This window comes from Falco biarmicus, chromosome 3 (genome assembly GCF_023638135.1).
Source record: "Falco biarmicus isolate bFalBia1 chromosome 3, bFalBia1.pri, whole genome shotgun sequence".
Taxonomy (NCBI): Eukaryota; Metazoa; Chordata; class Aves; order Falconiformes; family Falconidae; genus Falco; species Falco biarmicus.
This window is the reverse complement of record NC_079290.1, coordinates 61,005,926-61,020,470: the sequence shown is the minus strand read 5'-3', so window position 1 is coordinate 61,020,470 and position 14,545 is coordinate 61,005,926. Positions and strand designations below refer to the sequence as shown.

Here is a 14,545-nt window from a genome sequence, read left to right as displayed (position 1 = left end):
GTATTCCTGATTCAAACTAAGACACTGACCTGATTTCCTCTTGGCAATCTCCTCCCTCCCACACCCATGACTTTGTCTCTTCCAAGTTTATTTAGAAATGACTAGTACGATCTAGATCTCAAAGCTATTCAGTCTATTATGGAAAGGGAAAAAAAAAAAAAAAGCTGGTGGATGAGCATAAGAGAGCGACGTCTAAGAACAGCTGAACTGAGGGAAAGGCAGGCAAAAGCCAACATTACATATTCTGTTCAGAGAAAGCCAGCTGGCCAACCCGTATGTACATACTGGCTAATTAAGAAGTAAGTAGGTAGCTCACACCTAGCCATGCCAAATGCTATCTGCGTTCTGGTGGGAGTGTCAAAGGCAGCTGAGGTTAATGCACTGGGAGAAAGGGAATGGGTATAGCACAAAGGACCAAAACCCACAGAAAATTGGGCTTTTAAAATACTGTAAGAAGCAGAGTTTAAGCAAAAAGATGTTCATTTAACTAAGTTTAGCACTCTTTGGGTGTTGTTTTTTTTCTTCTCATCAGGAAAGCGCAAGTGACTTCAGTATTTTATTTCACAAATAAAGCATCCCTCAGCAAGTAACTCAGAGAAGTGTTTTCTTTCCAAAAGAGAGGTTAACAAACTCCAGCACTACTAGCGCTAAAAGAAACATTGTGATGGGAGATGTAGCAACATTGTCAATCATCTTGTTGTTCTTCCAGAACTCTGTGCTTCTATATCCACAGTTACTCAGCCACAACCTACTACCACACAATGCAGCCACTCCCAGTCAGACTGTAGTGCATGTACTATCATACCAGCATCTCCTTCTCACCTACAGCATCCACCAAGAAAAAAAGCGCATGAGTTGAAATGAGACATTATTTGGGAAATTTTGGTTAGAGGCTGGGGACATTGTAAGAGGCACAAGATCAGGAATTTGGGACTGTCAGGAAAAAGACCATTCAGGTCCAACACACAGTAGGATGGTAGTAAAGTTCAGTAGTACAGAGCTGGGCTTTTCTGGCTTGGGAATTTAAACATCATGTGTAGGAAAAGACCATCTATACTTTTTACCTGGTATTTCCCACACAGAAGTATGCCTGTGAGGAGTAAAGGTTCAGATTAGCTAAATAAGAGAATGTGACTGTGATGAGGAAGCAGCAGAGAAACTTCAGAGGACAGGTAAGAAGGGATTGTGCTTGGGAGGAAAGCACAGTAGACTCCATGATCAACACTCAAGAATTTTTTCCCCAGAACATAAAAACACAAATCAAAATTCTTTAGTCTTGCCACTCCTGTGGCCCTGTAAAAAAGCACAAGTGTTTAATCTTCTTTTAGTTTTAATGGAGAATGACAAGCTAACTACTGTGGTCAGTTTTCCATTACCTTCTTGGACAGACATACTCATAGAAATGAAGTCTCAAACACTACTGACATCTCATGAGAATGTCAAAATGGTGGTAATGGATGGGATATTGCCCAGTGCATACACTTAAAAAATCTCATTCTAACATTAAACAAAATACTGCTCTGAAATTTCAAAATTTCAGAGAGACCGTAGCCACAAAAACATTAGGTTTTGTACCAAGGTTTTCATTGCAGAGGACTACATAAACACAGCTATTCTATAATCATTGCAGCAGTTTATTTGATGTTTACAATTAAGAAAATTGAAAGGGCTAATAAAGGTTTCATTTGAGCAAAAATATTTTGAGGTTTCTTGTGCAGAGTCCTATGAAAACATGTTACATGGATCCCCCCAAAAGACTTCTTTCCAATCATTTAGCAACCGATGATGCTGCTGGGTCCGCACACACATTACTGCTAAGTAGGATTACCAAACAACTTAACTACCAGGGTGCTAAAGTCAAAGCTGAGTAGGCATGAGATCCACATAATGAAACATTTTTTCCAAAAGCTGATAATGTATTACACACACAGAGCTATAATGGACTAAACATACACAGCAGTACATCCCTACTGCTGCAGGATAGAGGCATTATTGTCCTTCACAAGCTCAAAAGGAATACACATTTTGCATAAGAAAAGATTAAATAAGAGGCTACGTGTGTGTGTTATACTATTTAAGACTAAATTTTTTACCATCACCCCTTCCTGTATATGGTGTGCACTAAAATATCATGAAATGTAACAAACAGAACAATTTACCAGGCACTTTTTGCCATGCACTCCACGGTGTCTCATTGTACTTGCAATACAGCAACCAGCAAACAAGTTACCAAGTACTACTGGCTTTAGGTAGCACACCAATTAAATATATAGGAGAGAAGAGTGCCTGAATGATACATGCAGTGGCTTTTACAGATGAAAGTTGACAAGAACATTTTTATTTGGAAAATATTCGCAAGCTCTTTTCACACGATTGCGACAGTTCAGTCCGTGCAGATTCCAGTGTCAAGAGTTATGATGAAAGACCTAAGCTCCAACAAAGTCTCAAACTAACAGTGCCTAAGGCAACAGTCTGTTGTGGTATTAAGTGTAAACGCAGTACCCAGCATGGACATGAGTCACAAATTTGGCAGATTTTACAGCATTTGATGATAAAATATGACAAAACACTTCTGGTCCAGAAATGAGAATATTTTTTTTTATTACAATTTTCCTTTAAGATTTACACAATACTTGAGATGACTTCATGGCTAGAACATTCAAGGCTGAGTTCAGTTCTACTCCTTTCTTTGCTGCACCTATTGCACAACCTCAGAAAAAGTACCTTACCTCTCCCCTGCAGCAATTCTCCCTACCAGATTTTAGAGGCTACACTAGAAATAAATAAATAAAAAAAAACCCAACCCCAAACCCCAGCCTAACAAACACACCTTTCAGAAATATATGCCATGAAACAACTTGGGTATGTGTATTTCAGAGACTCCTCAGAGCCCAGCTAATATATGCAATGGACTACTAGACTGGCTGTCCTATCAGAGAGTATTTCTACATTTTATTTTCAAATGTTTAGATACCTGAGATCAAACATAAGGATCACAAAAATCTTTCTGTAATAAGGAAAATAAATTATTTGAATTCCATTTTATAAAGGTGCCCTTGAACAGTGAAATAGGAATGGGCAGTGACTACTCAACCTCCAGAACGGCTTTTAAAATACTCCTAAGTACCTACTCATCCCATGCCAGACTACACTACACAAGGCTAGGATGAAGTCCCTAAAAAACAGCCAACACTCAGGCAGCAAGAAAGATTTTCCAATACTTCAGCTGGAACTCACTACTACTTCCTACCAAAATAAAGAATGTATCTCATAGTCTAGGAATTTCTACTAAGAGCAAAAAATGAGAGGACATACAACTCTTTCCTACACAGAAAACAAACAAGACTCTTTGCAGGGGTTTTGTTGCACTTGCCTGTATAGGACCTTGGGCTCCTACCCAGAACACCTCCAAATTCGTATTTTAAGAGCCTGAGTTTACCTGTGCTTGGTTTCAAGTATCAAGTTCCACAGATTTCACAAACCCTTCAATCTATTTTCCACACTAACAGGAGCACCCAGACTTGTCGACCTCTTTCTAACAAATACACCCTATTAAAGAGCATGACCAAACCTGTAGTTTTCTGATTGAGTTTTGGTAAGGCTTCCCACCTCTCCCCCCTTTTTTTTTATTTAAAAAAAGCTAAACACATGCTTACCAAAGAACACAAAAATTTCATTGATCATAGAATTGAAGAATAGTTGAGGTCAAGGGACATCTGGAGGTCATTTAAGTCCCTCAGTTATCTAGTCAGTTAGGCGCTTTCAGCTGTCATACCTTACACAGATCAGGTTGTTTGTTACTTGAGGAGGAAAAAACAGTAAAAGAAACCATGGAATATACATACCTTGCTATTCCTGATTAACTGTAGGCACCTATACATCATGCAGCAGTGTTTTACAACAGCACACTGTGGAATAACAAAAAAAACCAAAACCAAACAACTTTGGCCCAGAATTTAATTTACAAAATTTTATTCACTGATTGAAAATACCACACCCCAATATGCCTTTCAGATTTGTTGCACGGGTTGACTTGAATTTTAAAGGTACTACTGGTTTATAAATTACAGATAGATCATGCTTCGGTAACAGCTGTCTGAGCAAGTGATGGCTCCTCTTTCATGACACAGCTCATCATTAAAAATACACCTGCACTTCTTTCTGTAATCTTCTCTTGAAGCTACACTTCCAATAAATGTCAACCAAGTGAGGACTGCAACGTACTGGAGTAGCATTGGACACCTCTTGCCTCATGCACTTTTAAGTAAAACTCCAAAATCTACCTATTGGAACAAAACCAACACACTGGTACTGATTTGCTTCAGAAAGTAGAAACAAAACATGACGAAACAAATCAGATTTTTAGTGTAACTTACATCTCTGATTCATACTTCCTTAGATGTGATCAAGCAATATATTAAATTTGCTGAACATTCATTCCTTTTAAGCTAGTTTAATGCTTAATGCTCCTGCTGAAATGTTTAAGCAGCACTCAAAGCAAAAAGCGGACTTCAGTTTTCTGTGATCATTGTTACTACTGGCAAAGGCAAATTCCCATAGCAATTCGAGACACTTGCTTCTGTAGCTGTGTGAAAATTTTTTGACAAGCTGGTGAAATTCTGAGGAATTACTGACCAGAAACACATGCAGCAAGTGGCTTTACTTGCTTCCACAGAAAGAGAATCTATCTGTCACTCATACCACAATTCCCTGCTATTTCAGCTTGCCTCAATTTCTACCTTCTTAAAGAGAAGGAAATGTCTACAACACTTTTTTTAAAATTTGAAAATAAAACAATCCTCCTAAATGAAAAGGAGGGCCTTACCCTGGACAACACCACAGAACTTACTATCCAAAACTCAAAATTTGAAATAATAAGGGTTAGGCTCTCCCCCCTTCCACAGGCATTAATTTATTTTCACAATATTGCTGGAAGATGAAAACTTATTATTTCCTTCATTTTACACACGGTGACTTAAGTGCACAGAAATAATAAAGTCATGAATTTGACTACACTTGCCATGTCCATAACACATTATGGACTTTATTTTCCTGATTACTTCATGCTAGGTAGTACTTTATACTTGGTTAGACCATAGCTGCTAGCAACTTCAGTTTCAGCTTCTGCAAACAACTCTTCTTCCCTACTACTGCTGAAGGAATAAGCTGTAACAGTCTCAAAGCAGTTATCCACAAGGAAAACACTTGGCAAATGCTCATAAAAAGCCTGTATCTTACACAAATTCCAAAACAGACTGAAAATTGGTAATTTTCAGGGTCAGTACTCAACTGCCTTTAACATGGGACCCTGTTTTCTCTTTCTGCAACCTCCTCTTAAGACAGAGAACTCATTCCAACTTCTGCAATAGGACTCCTCTTGGAGCAGTTTCCTGGATGCCACGATCCATCCTCAGAGAACCACCTAATTAATTCTTTAAAGTGTAGTCCCAATCAAAAACCATCAACTCATGATCCCGTTCTACTATCTCTGCAGAAAGGCAAATGAGCAGTGCTACTCTAATATATGGCAGACAGAATTTCTGACACAGCAGACCACAGAGGTTAGTGACACTGTAGCATAGAGCAAGAAGATGTTCAAATACAGACAAGACGCACTTGTTTCACTACTTTTGCAATACACTCCCATTTCCTTTCTTAACTTTCTCGAAAGTTTCCTGTCTCAGATTGTGAGATCCTCCCACTGCAAATGTCACTCCACACATCAAGATTATGAAAAAAATCAAATTGGTCTGTTGGTATCAGACTTCTAAACTCATATGGAATTCATCAGTTTACATTTTGCCAAGCCACCGAAAAAAATCATAAAGCCCCCTAACATTTTATCAAAATATCCCTGCAGGTGTTATACCAAATAATCTAGTCTTGCTTGGCATGTAAGAGCTAAAAATTATTAGCACAGGAAAAGAAATAAAAGGATCCCAGCTATTTATAAACAACCTTTAATGTTCTTCCGCATAGATAACTGAACACAGAATAACTAAATAAAATGAGTGTGCTAGGCTCTACTTCTGCTTTAACACCTCACTGTAGTATACTAAACATTAAGGTCCAAGTATCCAAAAAGTGTAATTTTCAAAGGACAGGAAACACTCAAAGAATCTGTTAAATTCATGGACCCAAACCCTGGGTAAATCCATCTACATCAAGCCCCATCTAAAAGAAGACACCAAGAGACTTGTCTCCAAAGACCCTGTAAGGTGCTGAGAAAAGGTATGAAGCAAAATAAGTAGGGAAGGGATGAATTCTTTCCCAGTTGACTCTTAAACACTTTCTAGAACACTGAAGTCCTTCATAACTTTAAAGAAAAAAAAAGAAAAAAAAAGAAAGCTATGGGAATTAATTTAATGCTGTTCAGGGTGAAAATCAATGCTGACAAACATGGCCTAAACTGACAGGGTGGCACAACACTGAAAACAGGTGAGTGGGGAAGATGGTGCTTTGCACAAGGGATCCCAAAATAAGATTTGATATAAACAGACAGCTGAAACAAGGAAGCATTGAATGAGAAGGTACCTGAAGGAACAAAAAGTAAAATCAAATACTATGATTTCTTCCCTTTCATTTCTGAACAGAAATAGTTTCACAAGTCTGAGATCCTAAATGTTACTTGTTTAGTAAAAGAAATACACAGGGCAAAGGAACTGTCTTTACAATAGGTACTCTCTGATTTACATCTCAATTGTATAGACATTTATATTCAGTATAATCTTTCAGAACAGAAGTCCTACAGTTTAAGATTACAGAATTATTTCAAAGAAGTCTCTGAAGGGCTGTGGGCTTCTATAATAGTGAAGCATGTGGACTGGATACACACATTACAAATGAACTTGCAAAACCATAGCCTTAAGTAATTAATAATTTTCGCAAGACTGGGAAAATGCTAGTTTTTCTAGAAAAGCATAAAACAGTAGGACGTTTCATATCACAATGGCATCCCAGATTGTACAAGAATGGCAGAATCTTCATCAATAAGCCATTATTACCTTGCATAAAAAGGTAGATCATTCCATTATCAGTATTTTCTCATATGATTTCCTCTTAATACCCAAGTGTTGCGTTCAAAATCACTTAAATTAATATTTTATGACAAAACTTATTTTAAATTAAGCAGCTTAAATTATCAAAGTTCAGAGTTTGTGGAACTTGCATAACATAAACCAGGTGACATTTTTATCAGAGAACGGTTAGGAATTATTTAAAAGCAGAAAATCCTCCCTGATTCTGAGACTTCCGCTGAAGATACTTTTTACATGTATAGGTACACATCTCGTGTCCCAAACTAGGAGGGGCAAGATGCAAGAAACAAACATTTAAGAGCAGGATTAACTCCTGGCATTAGCAACAAACAGAAACAAACAAACAAACGGGGGTGGTGGTGGGGGTGGTGGGGCGGGGGGAAGCATTGCCTCTCCCAAAAGGGTGATAAACCTGACTTTGAGAAGTCAGACAGTGACTCCCACTTCAGTGTGGTAGGAGCAGCTGCCCCATAGCAACAAGGGGCATCGTTCCTTCTGAACCAAGGTACTCTTTCTACAGCATTCCTCTACGTGGGCCAGTAAGGATCTGCAACCAGCGCCAGAATCCAAGATGAATCCAAAGGATGTTTGTCAGTATTGTCTTACTCTCAAGTGCATTTCTCTACTCTCAGATTAACACTTTGTCTTTTCATGGAAGATACTAGCATTATTGCTTTTCCATATGGCTGGCTGTTCTGCAAGGAAGCACTGGAAAGAAAAACAGAAGGATGATGGTACAAATAAAACCAGTTGAATAAACTGTTTTTTCTCCTTGAAAGGAATGCTGCAAGCTCAAAAATATTAAGTTTCTTTTCAGATGTTAGCAATATTCAAATGATAATTTCTGAATAAATGCTCTTACAATATTTATGCTTTAGCTACCTTTCATATTTCTTCTTCAGTTGTAGAAAATAAGGTTGTTTCACTTTCAGTTTCTCATTCACAAGCCTACTCTGAGTTGCAGACATTGGGAGACTTCCTTCAAGTAAGTTCCAGCACAACGTAAAGAAGAGATACACATATTTGTCTTTCCTTAAAAAAAATAATCAGAAACTGCATTTTTAATAAGCAAAACGAAGTGCAAATAAGTCTTATGTACCCAGTTAATTAGTCATTTCAATAAAAAAAAAGACCTCATTAAGAGTCTGTATAGCAGTACTTTGTAGAATGCAACACAGCTTTACAAGACTACCACACGCAGGCAGTACAAGAAGAATGCATGCTTCTACTATTAAAAATTAAATTAGTCAGGAGAAACACATTACCTACAACAGCTGAAAAAGTTCTATTCCACATTTGAAAAAATGAAGTTTGACCATTTTACAATTTATCAAGCCTTCAGCACCAGGTTCAGCACAGAATCCCAACAGACTAACTAAAATCAGAACTTAACCACATTTTACTCATGCTGTTGGGGTGAATTCCAGGTTCAATCAATCATGGCTATAAGCAAGCTGCTCTAGCTGACCCTGCTCTGAGCAAGGGGTGGACTACATGACCTCCAGAGGTGCCTTTTGATCTCAACTAGTCTATGATTCTGTTCCATGAATGAAAAATGCAGATGTTTTTTACCTCAGCAGCAGCAGCAGCATGCCCAATGGCAGTTCTCTCCTCCTGCTGCTACATTCGGCACATGAAAGTTTTTCATACTCTCCAGCAACTTATGCTGTGTAAACAGGACTGAATTTATTCCAAAGACTTACATACGTGGCTTGAAGAATCTGTGTAGCTTGTGAGTACTGATGTCATACTCAAGTTAGATCATATCATTAAGACAGCCACACAGAATACAAGCATCATATTCCTACTGAAGGACATACTAGCTGTCGAAATAAACATTGACATGGGAAAACAACCCCACCTTTTTACTCTGAGAATCAGACACACATAAGCTTTCAGAGTGCTTGAAGGGATCTCCCTTTATACGGGCTAGCCTCTCAAAACAAAGCAGATTCTTGATCCTATAAAGAGGAAATCTGGGAAAGAAAGAGAGTCACACTTGCCAAGAACTCTGGCTCTTAGGAGCCAAAGACACTTATTGCAAAATCCATTAGTCCTCCCTTTTAATCTGCAAGTCTAAAAACTCGTATGTTCACAGGTGCTTCCTCTTGAGTCTTTTTTAGGACGAGTTATGAGTTCAAAGGAAGCACCTGCACAGATGTTTAGAATAATATGATACTCCCTTTAAGCTAAATGGAGAAGTGGATTTGTAAACTTCAGTTTTGATCTACTGGTTATTCCTTAAAGGTGTAACTAAGCCGATCTCTGTCAACTAAGACTGATACATTAGTACAGTGCCTAACAAAGAAAAACATAAAAGACTTTCTATCAGTACTTTGCCCAACTTAAGATAAGCAAGCCTATTGCCCATTAAATTTGAATTCTTCTAAAGGAACCTACTTCTCTCTGGAAACCTGAAGATCTGCACAATAAGAGATTTCAAATCTGCTCTATACATTACTACTAGGACCTCCGTAACTTCTATTTAAATCTTCATAAGCAAATGATAATTTGCCAAGCTAAAACCAAGAAAACCCACAACTTATCTGTAGCACTGCCTGAACTAACATAACCACAAAACACGCAAAGGCCCTTCATGGGTTAAAAGCAGACTAACTGGCAACACCTACTCACAGTGCTTCAACTTTAGCCGGATTCAGCACGGGTAAAACGGTGTGCATGCGTGCTACCATTCACGAGTAAGAGCTAAAGCAGCAGATGCAGGAAAAAAGCAAGCCTCTGACTAGGCTTACTTACAGGTCCCCAACTGGGTAACAGAGGTTTTTGTCCTGGCTAAATTGTGAAGACATGCAAAACATTCAATGGTCTTTATTGCCACCTCTTGGCCATCACCACATATCACAAAAGTAACAGAATAAAATCATATGCCAGTTCCTCTACATAAATAATTTTTCTTTGAGGGACAAGAGATAGTGAGTGAACAGATGGAGTGGAAACAGAATAACCAGAATACTGTTTGCATCCAAGTATAACTATTTAGAGCTGTAAAACTACAATAAGTACAGCAATTAACCTTCATTAATGTTCTGCTATGTCATCTGGAGAATTGAAGGGACTGCAAAGCAAAGTATGAGTTATTTTCAAGACAAAAGAATTATTTTTTATTTATTTAGAAAAGGTAATACAGTTGTCAAAACACCTGTCCCCTCTTGAAGTCAGAAGACGAATGATTTAGTATTACCCACATGAAAAAGTATCATGAAATGAACTTTCCATTTTCCCTTTATTATTAAACTGCTAGTAAGAACCCAGATTAGCAGGTTGCTAAACAGCATAGACTACCACACAAAGTTAAAATTTCTCTCAGCATTCTTTGTTCCACACAATCTTGCAGCAAATATAAACAAGAAGGTACTTCCACAAACTGGCTCAAGGAAGCTGTTTATATCAGAGCTTGGAAGTTTCAAAGAACCAGACACCTGTTAAGTACAACTAATACAAAAGGCTTTGAAAGAGAAGGGAAACTACAGGAAATGTCTTCTCATAAGTAAGCTCATTTCTTCTGTCATCAAGCAATCAAACTTCCTAAGACTTCTACCACAATACTCCTGGAAATGCAAAGTGTTATATGGTTTCTGTTGCATTTAATAAATTTCAAAGCTAGGAGAGGGGAAAAAAGTACCTTCTATTTCTGATATTTTCCAGCCTCATGAATGCAAGACATAGGACAAGAAGAAAGTAATTCCAATACTCTCCATCTCCACTGAGGTTTTGGTTTGCCAGTAGCCTATAACAGGAGCAGGGAAGAAAGAGTCCCCTCCTCAACTTGCATTTTTACTTGCTGCCTCTAATATAGCTCATAATTCTCTCTCTAACATTGCTAATGGCTTTTTTTGCACAAACCAGTGTGAAACCAATCCTGTTGTGACGTTATCACTACCTAGAGCACTCTTGAGTAGCAGCCATGAAACTGAGGAGAGTTTATTCATTTGTTGCTTGCTAAAGATAAAATCAGTTGCAGCAGATCGTCAGATCCAGAGAGACAACCTAAAATAAGCCAAGGCAAAGTCACACTTCTCAAGGTCTTCGAGTCTCTCCTTAAATAAATACTTAGGTTTTATGCAAGGTGGCAATAAAGGTCTTCAGCTGCATAGTTAAGATACAAATCAAGTCTCCATAAGCTTACGGAGGAACTTGCAAAGACTTCTTTAGGTTCTGGAATAATAATGAACTCTTAAAAAAAAAGATGTTAGCAGGGCTCTGACTTCTGTTATTCTGTTAGTAAAATTATTCAGTGTCATAACACAAAATGCAAGACAGAGTTTGTGCTAATATTTATTTCATACCATCTGTTGCTAAAGTCTATGTAGACTCTAATGATGCAGTTTAAAAAAAAAAAGTCTGATTTGGAGACTAAATGACCAATCAACATTTATACCACTCCATCTGCAGTAGAACATGGAAAAGAAGAAACACCAAACATTCACGCCCAGCCTACCTCTTCATAAGATAAGGTCCAAAAAACATCAAAAGTTGTTCTCAGTGTGTATATTAACAGGGCGGTAGCAGGTTAATCATTACATATTTTGTGATCAATAGTTTTTTCCAATTTTAAAGAGGACCAACTGTGCTACTCTTTCAGATAATTTCATCAGCCTAAGATCATCTAAACATGGTACATCAGTTCAACGAACAGAATTTACTTTCATCTATCTGTATGCCCAATACAGAGGAAGAAGTTCTAGCTCAGCCATTTCTAGGTGCCTGTATTTCCACTAGAAGGATATCCAGGACTTTTTTCCATCTAGTTAAGTTAAAGCTGTAATAGTTTACAGGTTTTGTAACAATTTAAAGAGACACCTAATGGTGCAAAGAAACTGCTGTTTCACACTATGATTGATGACCTCTAATTTAATAAACACAGATATTTAATTTTTAGTATATACTTTTAATTGTAAAGGAAGTGGTAACATAGTAATAACCCCTGTAACTAGAACCAAACACTGAAGCTTCATACAAGCACTCATTCAGCCTGCTCATTGAAAGATCTCCTCCTCAAAGAAGTTACCTATTATGCAAGCCTGCTGGAAGAAACTGTAAGTGAACTGAAGTTTGTTGCACAGAGCCTGCTTTCTTACACAACATCTGTCCTAAGCTTTACTGTCTCTACTACTCAGAGTTCACAACTAATTTTGAATAATCCTCTGGGTGGGAGAAGAACATGCAAAGAGGTAACAATGGAAAGGCAGAAAGCCTTGTATTTGTAAGACTGAGCTGTCATCTTTGTGAAAGAACCAAAGGCGCTCTGATCATCTGTCTGCACTTAGTAATTACTAGAGAAAAGCCAGGAAATCAGAAAAGGGACTCACATACTATACACCAAAAAACTGACACCACAAGAATGCCACCACAGTCCTCTGGGTGCCGAGAAAAACACTGGCACTCCTTGACATTTTAGCTTACAAGACACATACAGGAAAGTAGAAGTAATAACGGGGGGGGGTGTGTGTGTGTGTGAAGACATAGTCAATGGGTTTACCATTACCTTCCCAATGAAGTATTCTACTGTACTTCAATCCCTGCAGTTTTATTTGACCAGTTTCTTAAGCTTGCACATAAACATAGTGAATTTACTCAGGGTGAGATTAAGGTCCCTAGCTGATCAAGTCAAAAACGTTGAGTTTCCAGCTAAAGAATGAAGAAAAGCGAGCGACACCCAACATCTGCACAAGCCTTAAACAATAAGAACAGGTGAGATGCCCTGACGTATCATTTTGAAGATCTATTGCTCTGGGGAGTATTACCCACTGAACTATAGCAGAGGATTACAGTGGATGAAGGAAAGACAGCACAGGACGCTCTTTACAGCTACACAGCACCTATGAAGAGCTCACCATGTCCCTACCTAGAGTAACTAAGATGTGAAGACAACCAAGCTGCCATCAACTTCCATACTAAAAAGCATCTAAACCCTTACTGCTTCAAAACTAGAGAGCAGAAGCACCCCCCACCTCCAAATCATGACATATCAATAACAGTAAAATTATTTTAATAAAAGTTAATGATTTCTTATAGACATGATGATCTCACCCTTTCCTAGTGTTCCAAGATTATACAGTTTTTTCCTGGAACATAAGAACATTTGGACTTTTCCACATCTGTCTGATAGCTTTTTGTTCCTACAAGCATCACAACTTACTCACTCGTCTCCATTAAGGAACTGCTTTACCCCACAAACCACCTTTCAATTCAGAGGTATAAAATTCAGATTTTCTTCCACATCACATGGCCCACAGAAGAAAGGCACAGAACACATTGGCCATGTCCAGGCAATTTCCACAAGACCTCTAGCTGGTAATACTGGTAGTAAACTGCTCATTTTATTTGGGAGTTTAAATAAAAAAAAAATAAACTAAAATAAAAAATCCTATAATTGCTTGTCAGCTACCCAGTCCTTAAAAAAAAAAAAAAAAAAAGCTGAATATTAACAATAGTACCTAGAAAGCCATGCTAGAACTGTGCAACTGAGCCTGGCATTCTCTCATTTCTTGTCCTTCCTTTGTTGCCTGGTGTCACCTGTGCTGTGCGAGTTACGGTGCTCCACACCGGCGGCGCCCGCCGCCTTGCACTGGCACACCAGGCAGCTGAACGTGTTATTCTGCAAACAACCGGGCAGCCTTTCGCATTTAACGGAAGGCGCCAGAAACGCCTCAGCCGCCCGCCCCGGGTCTCGGCTTGACGAGGGCAGGCTGGCCCAGGGAGGCGGCACGGCCGAAATCGGCGGAGCAACTCCCGAGGCTCCAGGGAGCGACCGAAATTCCCGAAACGGAGGCGAGGCGGGTGTGTGAGCGTACACCGCCATGCCGCGCTCGGCACCCGCGCCCCGGCCGCCCGTGCAACCCCCGCCGCCGCCCGCCTCCCGCCCCGCAGCCCCGGCCCGGCCTCCCGCTGGAGCCGCCGCCGCCCCCCGGCCGCAAGCGGGCCCCCCGCCGGACTCGGCGGGCGAGAGGCGCGGCCGCCAGACGGTGACAGCGGCGGCCATGGCTCCCCTGACAGGCTGACAGCGCAGAGCCGCTGCCCGCCGCCGCCCGCGCCCCGCGCTGACAGGCCCGCCGCCCCGCCGGGCGGGAGCGGCGCGGTGCCCGCTGCCCGGGAGGGCAGGGCAGCGGTTACACCCCCCGAGGCGGGCACCGGGTCGGGGCTCCCCGGGCGCCCCGCGCCACCCGCCGTTCAGAGACAGGGGGGCGGCACCCCGCGGGCGCGGGCACCGCGGCGGGGGGTGGCACGGCGGGTCCCCGCCGCAGACCGGGAAGGGGCGTGGAGGTGCGCTCCGGTCCTTACCTTCTCCTGGGAGCCGGCGGCGGGACGCGTCCTCCTCCTCCTCCCGCCGCTCCCCCGCTCCTCCCTCTCCGTGCCGGTGCGGCCGCGGAGATCCGACAGGAGCGCGGGTGCCGCCCGCCGCCACCGGCGGTGCCCAGGGGCTGGGGCGCGGGCTCAGCCCCGGCTCCGGCCGCCGTGGCTGTCGGCTCCGAAAGCTCCCCTCCCCC

The 14,545-nt window shown here is 40.7% G+C and overlaps 1 protein-coding gene across 4 annotated transcripts in view; it reads right to left on the bottom strand.

Annotated features, from left to right (window-relative positions):
• ANKRD12 (ankyrin repeat domain 12) overlaps positions 1-14,527 on the bottom strand; it is a 65,862-nt gene extending 51,335 nt beyond the window's left edge. Inside the window, exon 1 of one of the 4 annotated variants that reach the window (XR_008821050.1) lies at positions 14,340-14,527. The gene's annotated coding sequence lies outside the window, so the exon portion shown is untranslated. Of the gene's footprint in view, positions 1-7,919; positions 8,050-10,680; positions 10,786-14,339 lie in introns of those variants that run through there. The other 3 variants (XM_056333592.1, XM_056333593.1, XM_056333594.1) reach the window with 3 other exon arrangements.
• Positions 14,528-14,545: the final 18 nt, after the last annotated feature.